Below are 12,439 nucleotides of genomic sequence, written 5' to 3' on the forward strand. Positions count from 1 at the left end.
TTCTAAGTGATTCTATGAAGCTAAAGTCGTACTTTCAATGCTACTATATATGTGTCATAACCTCTTACCAGTTGAGGAATATCATGCACCAGACCGAGATCTCGGGTCGGTTGGCCAAATGGGCCGTGGAAATTAGTGGGTAGGATATCGAGTATCGACTCGGAACTGTCATAAAATCTCAAATTTTAGCAGACTTTGTAACCGACTTTACACCAGCCTTAATACCTGAAGTCGAAAGAGAACTACTGCTCATCTCGGGGACTACTTGAGGAATCTGGACCCTCTTCATGGACAGTGCCTCCAATGCAAAAGGATTCGGGCTCGGTATAGTATTAAACATCCTACGGGAAGTATAATCAGGCAGTCTATTAGAACTGTGAAATTAACCAACAATGAGGTCGAGTATGAGGCCATGATTGCAGGTCTAGAATTAGCTAAGAGCCTTGGGGCCGAAGTGATCAAAGCCAAGTGCGACTCCCTCCTCGTGGTAAATCAAGTCAACGGAATATTCGAAGTAAAAGAAGAACGGATGTGGAGGTACTTAGACAAATTGCAAGTAACCCTACACCAATACCCTACAGCATCTACTTCGAGATCAAAACAGTGAGGCCGATGCACTAGCTAACTTGGGGTCATCGGCCGATTCTGATGATAATTCAACTCGGGGGAAGTAGTGCAGCTATTGAGATTAACTTGGGATTGGAGAAACAAATACATAGACTACTTGAAGATAGAAAAATTGCCTTCGAATCCAAAAGCGCACCAAAGCTGCCCGATTTAGCTTGATCGAAAGGGCATTGTTCAAGAGGACTTTTTTTAGCCCATTATGCTTGCAACTAGGAGAAACTGAATACGACATGAGAGAAGTTCACGAAGGCACTTGCGGCAACCATTCGGTTGCGGAATCCTTGGTTCGAAAACTAATTAGAGCCGCCTACTACAGGACCGAAATGGAGAAGGATGCGAAAGACTTTATATAGAAATGTGACGAGTGCCAAAGACACGCCCGGATGATCCATCAACCCATAGAAATGCTGCACTTGGTCTTGTCCCCGCGACCATTTATGAAGTGTGGTATAGACATCATCAGTCCCCTGCCATAGGCACCCAGTAAACCTCAATTCATACTATTCATGATCGATTATTTTTTCAAATGGGTCGAGGCCCAGGCATTAGATAAAATCTGAGAGAAAAAAGTCATTGACTTTATCTGGGATCACATAATATATCGATTTGGGATACTAGCGAGATCGTTTGCGACAGCGGGAAACAATTCGTCGGTGGTAAGGTGAGTAAGTTTTTCGAAGATCACAATATCAAGAAGATATTATCGATGCCTTATCATCCTAGTGAGAACGGGCAGGCGGAATCGACGAACAAAACTATACTCCAAAACTTGAAAAAGAGGCTAACTAGTTTTTGTGGGCATACTATATGACTTCAAAATCAAGCACCGGGGCGACCCCGTATTCTTTGGTCTACGGAGCCGAAGCCTTAATACTAGTCGTGGTGGGAAGCCGTCCTGGTCTGGTTGGTCGCCCAGAAGCGGCAAAAAAATGTATTACAAACGAAGAGCTAGCCTCTGATACTTTCAAGTCGGGGACTTGGTATTGAGAAAGGTAACACTACACAGCAAGAACCCGAATGAAGGAAACTGGGCTCAAATTGGGAAGGACCATAACGAGTCGTCGAAATAACTGGCAAAGGCTCATATAAACTTGAAACGGCAAATGGTGTACAACTACCAAACAACTGGAATGTGACACACTTAAAGCAGCACTATTGCTAAGGTACGAACTCAATTCCTTTTTCAATTTTGTTATAAATCGGACTAACATATGCAGGTAATCAACCAAGGATGAATTTGGCTATTAGGTCTGCAAATACATGTTGCACTCTTTTTCCCTTGAACTGGTTTTATACCGAAGTGGGTTTTTTGTCAAGGTTTTTAATGAGGCAATAGCACAACGTGAACCTTAGATTTGAAGGATGGTCTTAACTCGGAATCGATGATTGTTTGCATTAGATCAACAGTATTCGAGCCCTCATGAGTTCGGCCTCGAATACTGGGGGCCATTACCCCCAAATTAACATCTTTAGCAAGGAAAAAGAAAATTGGATGTGCCAAAATCTAAGGCTTGATATTTAGGATTCATTGTAATGGTCAAACAGTCATATGAATCGTGCCCTTTGTAGTCCACTCTAGCAATAACACAAGCTTTATGCGCCTTCAATCATGTACCTTGCATATTAAGCAATGAAAGAAATTTCTCCTTCCCTCACACTTTGTTACTACACATTTTGCTTCTTCGATCATGGATCCTAAAGCCTACGAGCTACCCCTGCTCGGGGACTGTCAAGCCCAAGGGCTACCCTTACTCGGGGACTATCGTCCGATGAAAATTCAGATGATCCGGGCTACTGAATACTGGAGGCACTAAGTCCATTAGGCGGTTTATAGGGTCCAAACTTACACCACTACAAAGTGGCAAGAGTGGTCGATGCAGATTTTACCCGAGATGGTCGGGATGAATCCACAGGGAGCTAGATTGATTGGGAATTGGATTCCTATCTAAACTAGAAATGCGTAGTGCTCTTAATTACACTTCCAATCATAATTGTTGTTTGTTACTTCTAATTTTATACTATTGAGATGCTAAATTAAACTAAAAGTAAATACTTTAAGGTTTTCTAAATAGTTAAAGAGGCACTAAGGAAGTGACTTTCTCCTAGGTGAATACTTAACGGGATCTAAAGCCTAAGGCAAAGTTGTTATGTTGGGGATTGTGATATAGCCAATGCAGGAAACTACTCACTCTATACCTCTCGGTAGCTTGAGTGACTTTGCCCTAAAATTGTGCAACCAATATAGGCTCAAGTCGGGTATTACAATATCTAGGTTTAACCCTTTAATTGGGGTTATCAATCTCTTGAATACACCCTAATTCCTTGTTAATCTAATTTTTCTAGACTCAAACTCTCTCTCTCAAGAAGATCCCAAGTCAAAAAGGCACAAATTAGTGTTTGCAACCACTAATTCAACATGGAAAACACAAATCAGTCCAAATATTAACTACCCATAAATATCTAAGCATTAGAACAAAAGACCCATCAAATACTCACACTAGGGTTGAGCCACAACCCTATCTAATAGGTCTAGCTACTTATAATAATGGAAGAAAACAGATAAATAGATGAAAAATAACCCATATAATTTGATTGCAAACTAAGAAATTGAAGATTCAGTATTAAACTAGCTACAAATTACTCAAAATGGAACAAAACCACCGTTCACGTGCTCTGGGTTCTAACAGATGCCCTAAAAATGTGAAAAGAAAGTATTTATACTATGCCAAATTTTCTGGACAAAAATACCCCAAACGGAGGTATTGCAGACCGCTGAAAATGCACCGCGGCTGCGATGAGGCTTTTTAGCTTGACTTTTCACTCTCTGAATCTAGCCACCGCGGACCGCATAAAATGCTCCGCGATCGTGGTGGCTTCACTGCGGTCCGCACAAAATGCTCCGCGGACCGCGCTGGCTTCAATCGTCAAAACTCCCAACTCTCTGAATCCCCTCTCCACGGACTGCATAAAATGGATTGCGGTCGCGCAGAGTCTACTGCGGCCGCAAGAAATCCTCTGCGAACCGCAGGGCTTTAAGCTCCAAAAGTGCGCCTCTCTGAATTCATCCACTGCAGACTGCACTAAATGGTCTGCGGCCACGGTGGGTCTATTGTGGCTGCAGTGGATTTTATGCGTTAGCAGTGCCTTGACTTGTTCTTGGTACTTGTGCATGTTTCACTCTTTTCTGAGTTGGTTTTGACTACTTGTCACTTTTTTGACCAAAACCTGCAAACAAGTACAATATGTAAGCCTTTGGGACTATTTGTATACTTTTTTAATCCAAAACTCAAGTAAAAAGGAGTGCAAAATGAACTAGAATCCCTAGTTATCAACTCCCCGAAACTTAAACTTTTGCTTATCCTCAAGCAACTAAAATAAGTCCCACCTCCTTAAGAGTAAAACCAAGAAAATTCAGCTGACCTAAAATGACCTCATCTAGCATCAATTGAGACTAACAATTGCCCTCAAATCAAATGAATCATTAACAATATTCAACCTTTCAAGCACCATAATTTTAGTGCGACACAAGAGCATCAAGAGTTGACTCAACCCATCAAGGAAACTCTTTCTACTACTTTGGTCATTGTGGAACCCAAACTCATACTCCTCAACTCTCCATAAGCAAACCTTACTTTTAGGTTGTAGCACTCAGAACGAGGACTGTGGGAAACACACTCATCTCTCTCAAAGAAATGTCACAAGTCTGACTCTAGGTACCATAAGCTTGCCCCTAATATGAGTCACCACTAATGTAAGCTTCATTCAACTCAAGATCATATAGGGCTTTTGTGGAGATATAGTAAAGGCTTTTGGTTCAGGGTAGGAAATATTTAGTCTAAGTAGGTTTCATCTTCCCTTAAACACTTCATTTGCTTCATTTTGGCACACATTCTCTTGACTTTTTGAGTCATTTACTTCTTTCTTAGGGGTTAGAGAGAAACACTGTCACTCTTTCTTGTTCATTTCAAAAATAATTCTCCTTTCTACACTTTCCAAACCTTTCATCTCTTTACTTTTATTGAATCCCTTCATTTCTTCTACATTGTTCATTCTTTTTGACTTTTTTTATTTTCTTACTTTTTTATTGCCTTTTCTTTTCTTCATTTTGTACCTTTTACCACTTTGTTGCATTCCTCGTCTCCCCCCCCCCCAAACTTATGTTTTCGCCTTGTGCTAAGGAAAGATCGGGTGCCAAGAGAGGGTCTTTTTAAAATGGGTAAAGGCTTGTATCATGATCTTTGAAAGAAAAAGGGTTATGGCTCAAAAGGGTTGACTAGGGATATCATCATTGGTAGGCTATGGAAGTTTTCAAAATATCATTCGGATCAAGGAGAGCCGATAATCACTTCTCAAGTCAAATTACACTTAGGATTTTGCCTAGACAAACATTCAGGGTATCTAGACTAATGGCACGGGACTTGGACTTGCAATTCACGTTCTCACCACGCAAGCTATAAGATTGCTAAAGAGACAGAGTCAGGGGCCTACAACAACGTTAGCTAAGATTTGAGCAACACGAATGGTTCTGAAAAACCACTTGATGATTATCGGCCAACACAAGAGTCTCAAGGTCACAACTTTCACCACCCTATACACAACAATTTGTTTTTGACCATAAGATCAAAGGCATTTGTTAGGCCCAAGTGAAGCTTTGCTTGAGGCACTATTACTCATTAGCTACTATTTATACAAACAAAAAGAAAACAGACTCAAACCCTTAAAAAGGTTTTCATGCCATCCATCATCGGGAAGAGCCACCCGGTTCACACAAATTCCACCTTTGGAAAGAACCGTGGCATTAAGAAAACCAAAGGCTTATTGCACGCAAAACTCAAAATAAGAAGCTAAGAAAATGAAATAAGAAGCTATGAAAGAAAATGCGGAAAGAAAAATGAATATGTACAATAGGGGATTTAGACGAATATATATAAGGGGAAATGAATATATACATCAGAAAGTAACTTTATATACAGACCAAAGTTGCAAAGTACTAAAAGTGCAATAAACTAGTAAAATTATATACATACAAAAAGTAAAAAGAAAGCATAATAAAAAGAAGGTAGTATCAGATTTACAACCCAATGTCATCAAAATAGGACTACCCCCTCAAATGAAAGCTAGCATTGTCCTCAATGCTAACTAACCAAAACTAGCTCAATAAAAGATAAAGAGTAAAGAGAAATTCCCTATTGGCCCTCCGTCTCCATGGGGTCATGAGCCTGAGTCCCTGGGTCCTCTGACTGCTCGGGAACTTATGAAGGGATCTCAGCATCTTGTGTTTGCACTGGGACCTAAGGATGGCTAGAGGAACCTCCCTGCGGGTCCTCCAACTCTATCACTGCATCGTCAGCTCGGGGGATCACCCTCTTCCTCTTTGCTGGCCTCTCCATCTCCTGCTCCAGCTCAGGCTGGGCTGCTGGAATCAGGTCATGAAATAACAGCTCCAATAGCAAGTGATCAGCCTTCATCTTCTCTACTTCGACCCTCAACTCCTTCACAGACTCCTTTGATGCTCGAGTCTTTCTCAACTTCTTTGTTTCCTTTGCCAGCTCCTTCAGTGCTTTTCCATGAGTACCTACAACATGTAATATCAACTTTTGGTTCTCTAGGAGCTTCTTCTGGTTGTCCAAAAGCTCCTTTAGAGTCTTCTCCACTGAGGTTGGGACCTGTGGTTGTGGGGGTACGGACTCGGCTGCCACCGAGCTAGAAAGCATAGACAGCTTAAAAGTAGTTATGTGTATCCAATTATTGATATTGGCAAGGGTTTGGCTCAAACGGTGGGTTGTCAATGGGTAAGTTGAGGATGAGGGAATATCTGAAACTGTGGAAGTAGAGGGTCCTGGGGAAATGTCTGGGGTAGCTGAGGGAGGCTGAGAAGAAGCTACTACTACTACTGGCTATTCAGACTGGCCAGTAGAAGCAGTGGCTTTGCCTTTAGGATCTTTGGGGTTGTCATCCCCCTTGAGGTTGTACCAGGAGAAAGGTGCCTTGAGTTTCACTTTTACATCAAACTTTCTTTTCCCCACATGGTCAGGAAATTTGGGAAGGGGTAGGATCTATCACCTTCATTCACCACCCTCGTGATCACCCTAGACATAACATTCCCGATGTTGATCGGGTACCCCGCCATGATAGATGCCACCAAAATTGCCTAGGAGATAGGAAGAGAGTTCTCATGAGTGGTGGGGTCCGGCCTGCTGCAAACAAAGGTCTCCTACCCCTTTGCCTCAAAGTTCAGGTTTCTCCTTAAAATTTGGACTCCTGTTGTCAACCATGCTGGGGTGGTACCTGGGAGAGCCAAGTACTCTGCTAACCACGGATGGGCATCTTCACCCAATGCTACCTTTTCTAAGTATAATGTTTCATTATCCTCCAGAAAGCCCAGGTAGTCGTTGATTGTCTTGCCATCAAACTCACTATCAAGTTTCGCACCATAGTCACTTTCATGCCCTTTTTGATTTGGGCAACATTAGCGTAGAATTCCTTGACTAGGTGCTCATTTGCCTTCTCAATGTTTCCTGTAAAATAGTCCCAGCCCGGTCTCTCTCTGAATTGCCTCTTCACCTTGGGGTTGTGAGGTAGAAGATCCTTGTCAATGAATCTCCGTTCAAGTATCAACTTCCTATCGGGCCACCACTCTCGGAATTTGTGGTAAGCGATCTCACTAAAAATCTTCTTTTCCATACCTCGGGGTTTTGTAGTCCTCTCCACACAACCACACCCCTACCTCTTCATCCGGAACCTCATCATCGACAGGATTCTCTCCAGATGATGAACCAGTATGTGAAGTGGATGTTGCACTATCACTTCCCTCAGCTGATCCCTCAAACGACTCAGAAGAAATTGGAACTGAAGCTTGAGCAATAGGAGTGCCCGGAGGTGTATCTCTCAATTTGTGCCTCTCCGGCCAGTCAGCAACATACTCCGGCACTGAATCAGACTCAGATGCCTCTGGGAGGGTACATACTCACTTCCCTCTGAATGGGAAGCGGCTCTATTTGTAGCCTTGATTGACATTCTGGTGTCCTTAATTGCCTGCTGAACTTGGGGGGTCAATTTGATCATACCTCGTCCCCTACCCCGGGAGGACTCTCTTTTGCCTTTCTTTTATCACCTCAGCCTCGTGATTTAACCATTGTCTACAAAGAGAATTCAGTTAAAGCTTGTTAGTATCACAGTATTAGAAGAATCAGTGAAGATTATAGTTGCAGACATCTAACTGCGGACCGCATAAAATGCAATACGGCCGCAAAGGGACCACCGCGGACCGCACAAAATGGCATCACGGTCCCCATTGAGGTGGGGGTCAGAATACCCACTCTCTGATTAAGTGCACCGCGAACCGCAAATATTTTTGTGCGGCCGCGGTAGATCATTACGGACCGCGAAAATTAGACCGCGGCCGGGGTCCCCAAACTTTACTTCTCTGAAGTTTTACCACCGCGGTCCGCACAAAATGGCATCGCAGAGAGGCACCGCGGACTGCAGTAAGCCTCACTCAGCAACACCAACCTATGGTTTCAATACTTATCGCATTTTTAGCCTAAATTCAAATATTATTAATCCCCTAGGTAAAATCATCATTCTTCACTAATTAACCTTAATCTAAACATCATTAAGTAACCCTAAGCTAAAAAAATTGAAAGAAAAATGGAAGGAGAAGAAATAGAAACTAACAATTTAAAATAAAGTAAAATAAAAATAAAATTAAGGATTAGGCAAAAAGTTGAAGTACCAGAGATAAGATGCACACAGATGATTGAGAGACAATGGTTGTAATTTATGCTTAGGGCTAGGATGAACAGTGATTTTTACTATTTAGAAAGCAAAAGTCCAAAAGGGTAAACGAGGGCCTGAGGTCCTATTTATAGAAAAAGAACCTGTACCTACCCACCGTGGACCGCACAAAATGCACTACGGACCTTACAAAATGTATTGGGGTCCGCGGTACTCAAACATATGAAGCACTGGGGGAGGCAGTCACTGCGGACTGCAAGAAATGCACTGCGGCCACGGTAAGGCACCATGGACCACATAAAATGCATTGCGGCCGCGGTGACAATCTTCAGAGAACCTCCACTTTTTACATTCAACACTGCGGACTACAATTAGATTTTGCCCTCGCAACAAGGCCATTGCAGCCGCAAAACAGTCTAAACTTCAGAGAGTGCATCATTTTTCCAGTTTAGCCGTGCACTGCATCAAAACAATCCTACACACATCTCACAACTAGTTAGACCAAAAGCAAATCCTATGCGAAAAAGAAAATCAAAGAAAAACAAAAAGAAAGACACATGGGTTGCCTCCCAAGAAGTGCCTGATTTAACGTTGTGGCACGACGTAGATTACCATCAAATCACTTTAGATGGAGCAGTGCCACCACATGGCTGTCATCAATCTTGCCAAGGTAGTGCTTGACTCTGTGCCCATTAACTCTTAAGACCTCCCCATTTTGTTTTTCAAGTCAAGTGCACCAAACAAAGTCACAAACACCACTTCAAAAGGTCCACTCCATTTCATCTTAAGCTTTCTCGGAAACAGACGTAACCGAGGATTGAATAAGAGAACCAAATCACCCACTTTGAACTCCTTGCCACGAGCATACTTATCATGAAGGTACTTCATCTTGTCCTTGTATAAGGACGAACTGGAGTAGCCATGGAATTGGAATTCATCAAGTTCATTAAGCTGCTCCATATGAAGATTTGATGCCACATCCTATTCAAGATTCAGCTTTCTCAAAGCCCACATGGCCTTGTGCTCTAACTCAACCGGTAGATGGCAAGCTTTCCCAAACACCAACCGGTACGGAGACATACCAATCTGAGTCTTGTAAGCAGTCCTATAAGCCCATAAAGCATCATCCAATTTCTTTGACCAATCAGTCCTATTTGCATCGACCGACTTTGACAATATACTCTTGATTTCCCTGTTTGAGATTTCAACTTGGCCACTCGCCTGAGGATGATAAGGAGTAGAAGCTTTGTGATTGACACCATACTTTGCAAGCAAAGTGTCAAAAGCTCGATTACAAAAATGAGACCCCCCCATCACTTATGATTTCTTGAGGAGTCCCAAACCTAGTAAAAATGCTCTTCTTGAGAAATGCAACAACACTCTGGGCCTCATTGATGGGCAAAGCCACAACTTCAACCCACTTTGAAACATAGTCAACTGCCACTAGAATGTATGTGTTCACACACGAACTAACAAATGGGCCCATGAAATCAATGCCCCACACATCAAAAATATCAACTTCAAGAATGGTATTGAGAGGCATCTCATCTTTCTTCAAAATTCCACCCGCTCTTTGACATTTGTCGCATCTCTTCACAAGTTCACTAGCATCTTTGTACAAAGTTGGCCAGTAAAACCCACAACTAAGAACCTTTGAAGCGGTCCTCACCCCACCATGATGACCACCATAGGGAGAGGAATGACAAGCCTCTAAGATACTCAACTGCTCCTCCTCCGGGACACACCTTCAGATCACACCATCCGTGCAGATCTTGAACAAGTACGGCTCATCCCAGTAGAAGTCCAAACTATCCTGTTTGAGCTTCTTCCTTTGGTTAGAAGAGAGCTCACATGGGATTATACCAGTCACAGGGAAATTATCAACGTCCGCAAACCATGACATACCATTCACCGACATAGAAAGGAGTTTCTCATCGACAAATGCATCATTGATCTCTAGGCCATCACGAGGCCTCCCCTCCTCCTCCAAGCAGGACAAGTGGTCAGCCACTTGGTTTTCACTACCCTTCCGGTCCACAATCTCCAAATCAAACTCTTGAAGTAACAAGACCCATCGCATCAGCCTAGCTTTGGAATCCTTCTTTGCCATCAAGTACCAGAGTGTGGCATGATCGGTATAAACTATGACTTTGGCACCCATGAGATACGGCCGAAATTTCTCCATTACGAGCACAATAGCCAAAAGCTCTTTCTCAGTCATCGTGTGTCGCGCCCCCTTTTCCTTGCGGAATCGGGTTTATGATATTTGGGAGGACAACTCATTCCCTTTTTGGGAATTGGGTTTGAATTAAAGAATCGCCACCTAATGATTAAAGTGCATTAGGACACTAGGAAGGAATTGATCTAGAAAACCAGATATTGGGTAAGGGCTAGAAATTATCCCGAGGGGAAGGTATTAGGCACCCCTCAGGATCCACTAGTGTGGTTCCCGGCTATGCTACAATTTTGACTTTAAGTACAAGTAACAAATAAGAAAATAAAGGTTTCAAATATGAGTGATTGTCACATTATGGCTGCAAATAAATTAAAGTTTGAAGAAACAAAGAAAGCTGAAATTTTGAGAAAATAGTTTGAAAATTCTGAAAAAGTAATAAAATACACAAGTAAAGGGAAGGGAGTCCTAGGTTTACAAATAATATGGATCGCATCAATGCAATACCCAGTAATCACTTCTCAGAAGAGGGGTTACACGTGGTATTAGCACACCGGTCATCATATCCATATCTACCCTTTCCCACCCCGTTAAGGTATTAAAATGCGGAATAGTTTCGTTACTTATTGCATGATCTTACCTATCCCAATCCTATCAGTCCCGGAGGCATTTGGGACTACTAGTCCTAAAGGATATTGGGCTTTTATGGTTTAAAGGACAAAATCTAGGGCGACAAACAAAACACATAAAGCAGATATGGGAAAACACATAACATTTAAAGGCTCAAACATGCCTCCTCAACTTAAAGACAGATTTTTTAGCATGTCTTGCATGTACTGGTTATGGTCTGAATTAAAAAAAACGTTAAAGCAGGTTGATTTATCACATATTTTCAGATAAGAAGTCTGAATTAGTCCTGCCCGCTGGTTGTAATTATCAAAGACTGGTGCAGTTATAAGCTTTACCCTAAAGCTTGCCTAGGTGAAACCTATAGGCATGATATTTATGCATAAAAGAAATATACTAATTTTAAAGAAAATGACTTATTTATTGCAGGAACATAAGTTCTGCAAATATTAAGCAACGTTACTACTGTTTCTTAGACTTATAAGCGAGATAGACGATTCAGATTCAGCTGATTACTCCTATAGGCATGTTTTCTAAGCGTTATTGATTTTAAAACGTTTATAGTCGAAATAAAAATGCAGGAGTCTTATAGGCATGGTATCTAAAATGTTGTTTGTTATTAAAACCTGTGAACACATTTGCCTAGTGATATAGGCATATAAAGAATTCAAGAAGTCCTATAGACAGGTTATCTATATGATATGCAGCATTATGAAATGTAGAACCTATAGACATGTTTTCTAGATAATACAGAAATGCAGAAAATTATAGACATGGTTTCTATATGAAAATGCAGGACCTGTAAACATGATTTCTATATGAAAATGCAAAACCTATAAATAGGATTTCTATATGAAAATGCAGAACCTATAAACAGGATTTCTATATGAAAATGCAGAACCTGTAAACAGGATTTCTATATGAAAACGCAGAATTGAAAGCAAAAGACATGATTGCAGAAGTATAATAAATACCTATGAATATGATATCTACCCCTTTTGCATGCATGATTTACCCTCCCCTTTTCATTAAAACCCCATAAGTTATTACAAATTATTACACCCCAAAATGAATAAGAAAAGTAAAATTACATCAGAAATTAAAGTACAACCAAATGGGAGCCTAATTCAGACTCCAGGTCTGAAATATGAAATGAACCAACTCCAAAGATCAAATTTCCAAAGCCCTTCTCTTACTTGGGATGTGTCAGAGCTCCCTAAGAGTCTCAAATGGACTCCGGGCAGTGCTCACACCCAAGTATATTGCAGAATATGA

Source organism: Nicotiana sylvestris, chromosome 10, assembly GCF_000393655.2.
Source record: "Nicotiana sylvestris chromosome 10, ASM39365v2, whole genome shotgun sequence".
In the NCBI taxonomy this organism is placed as follows: Eukaryota; Viridiplantae; Streptophyta; class Magnoliopsida; order Solanales; family Solanaceae; genus Nicotiana; species Nicotiana sylvestris.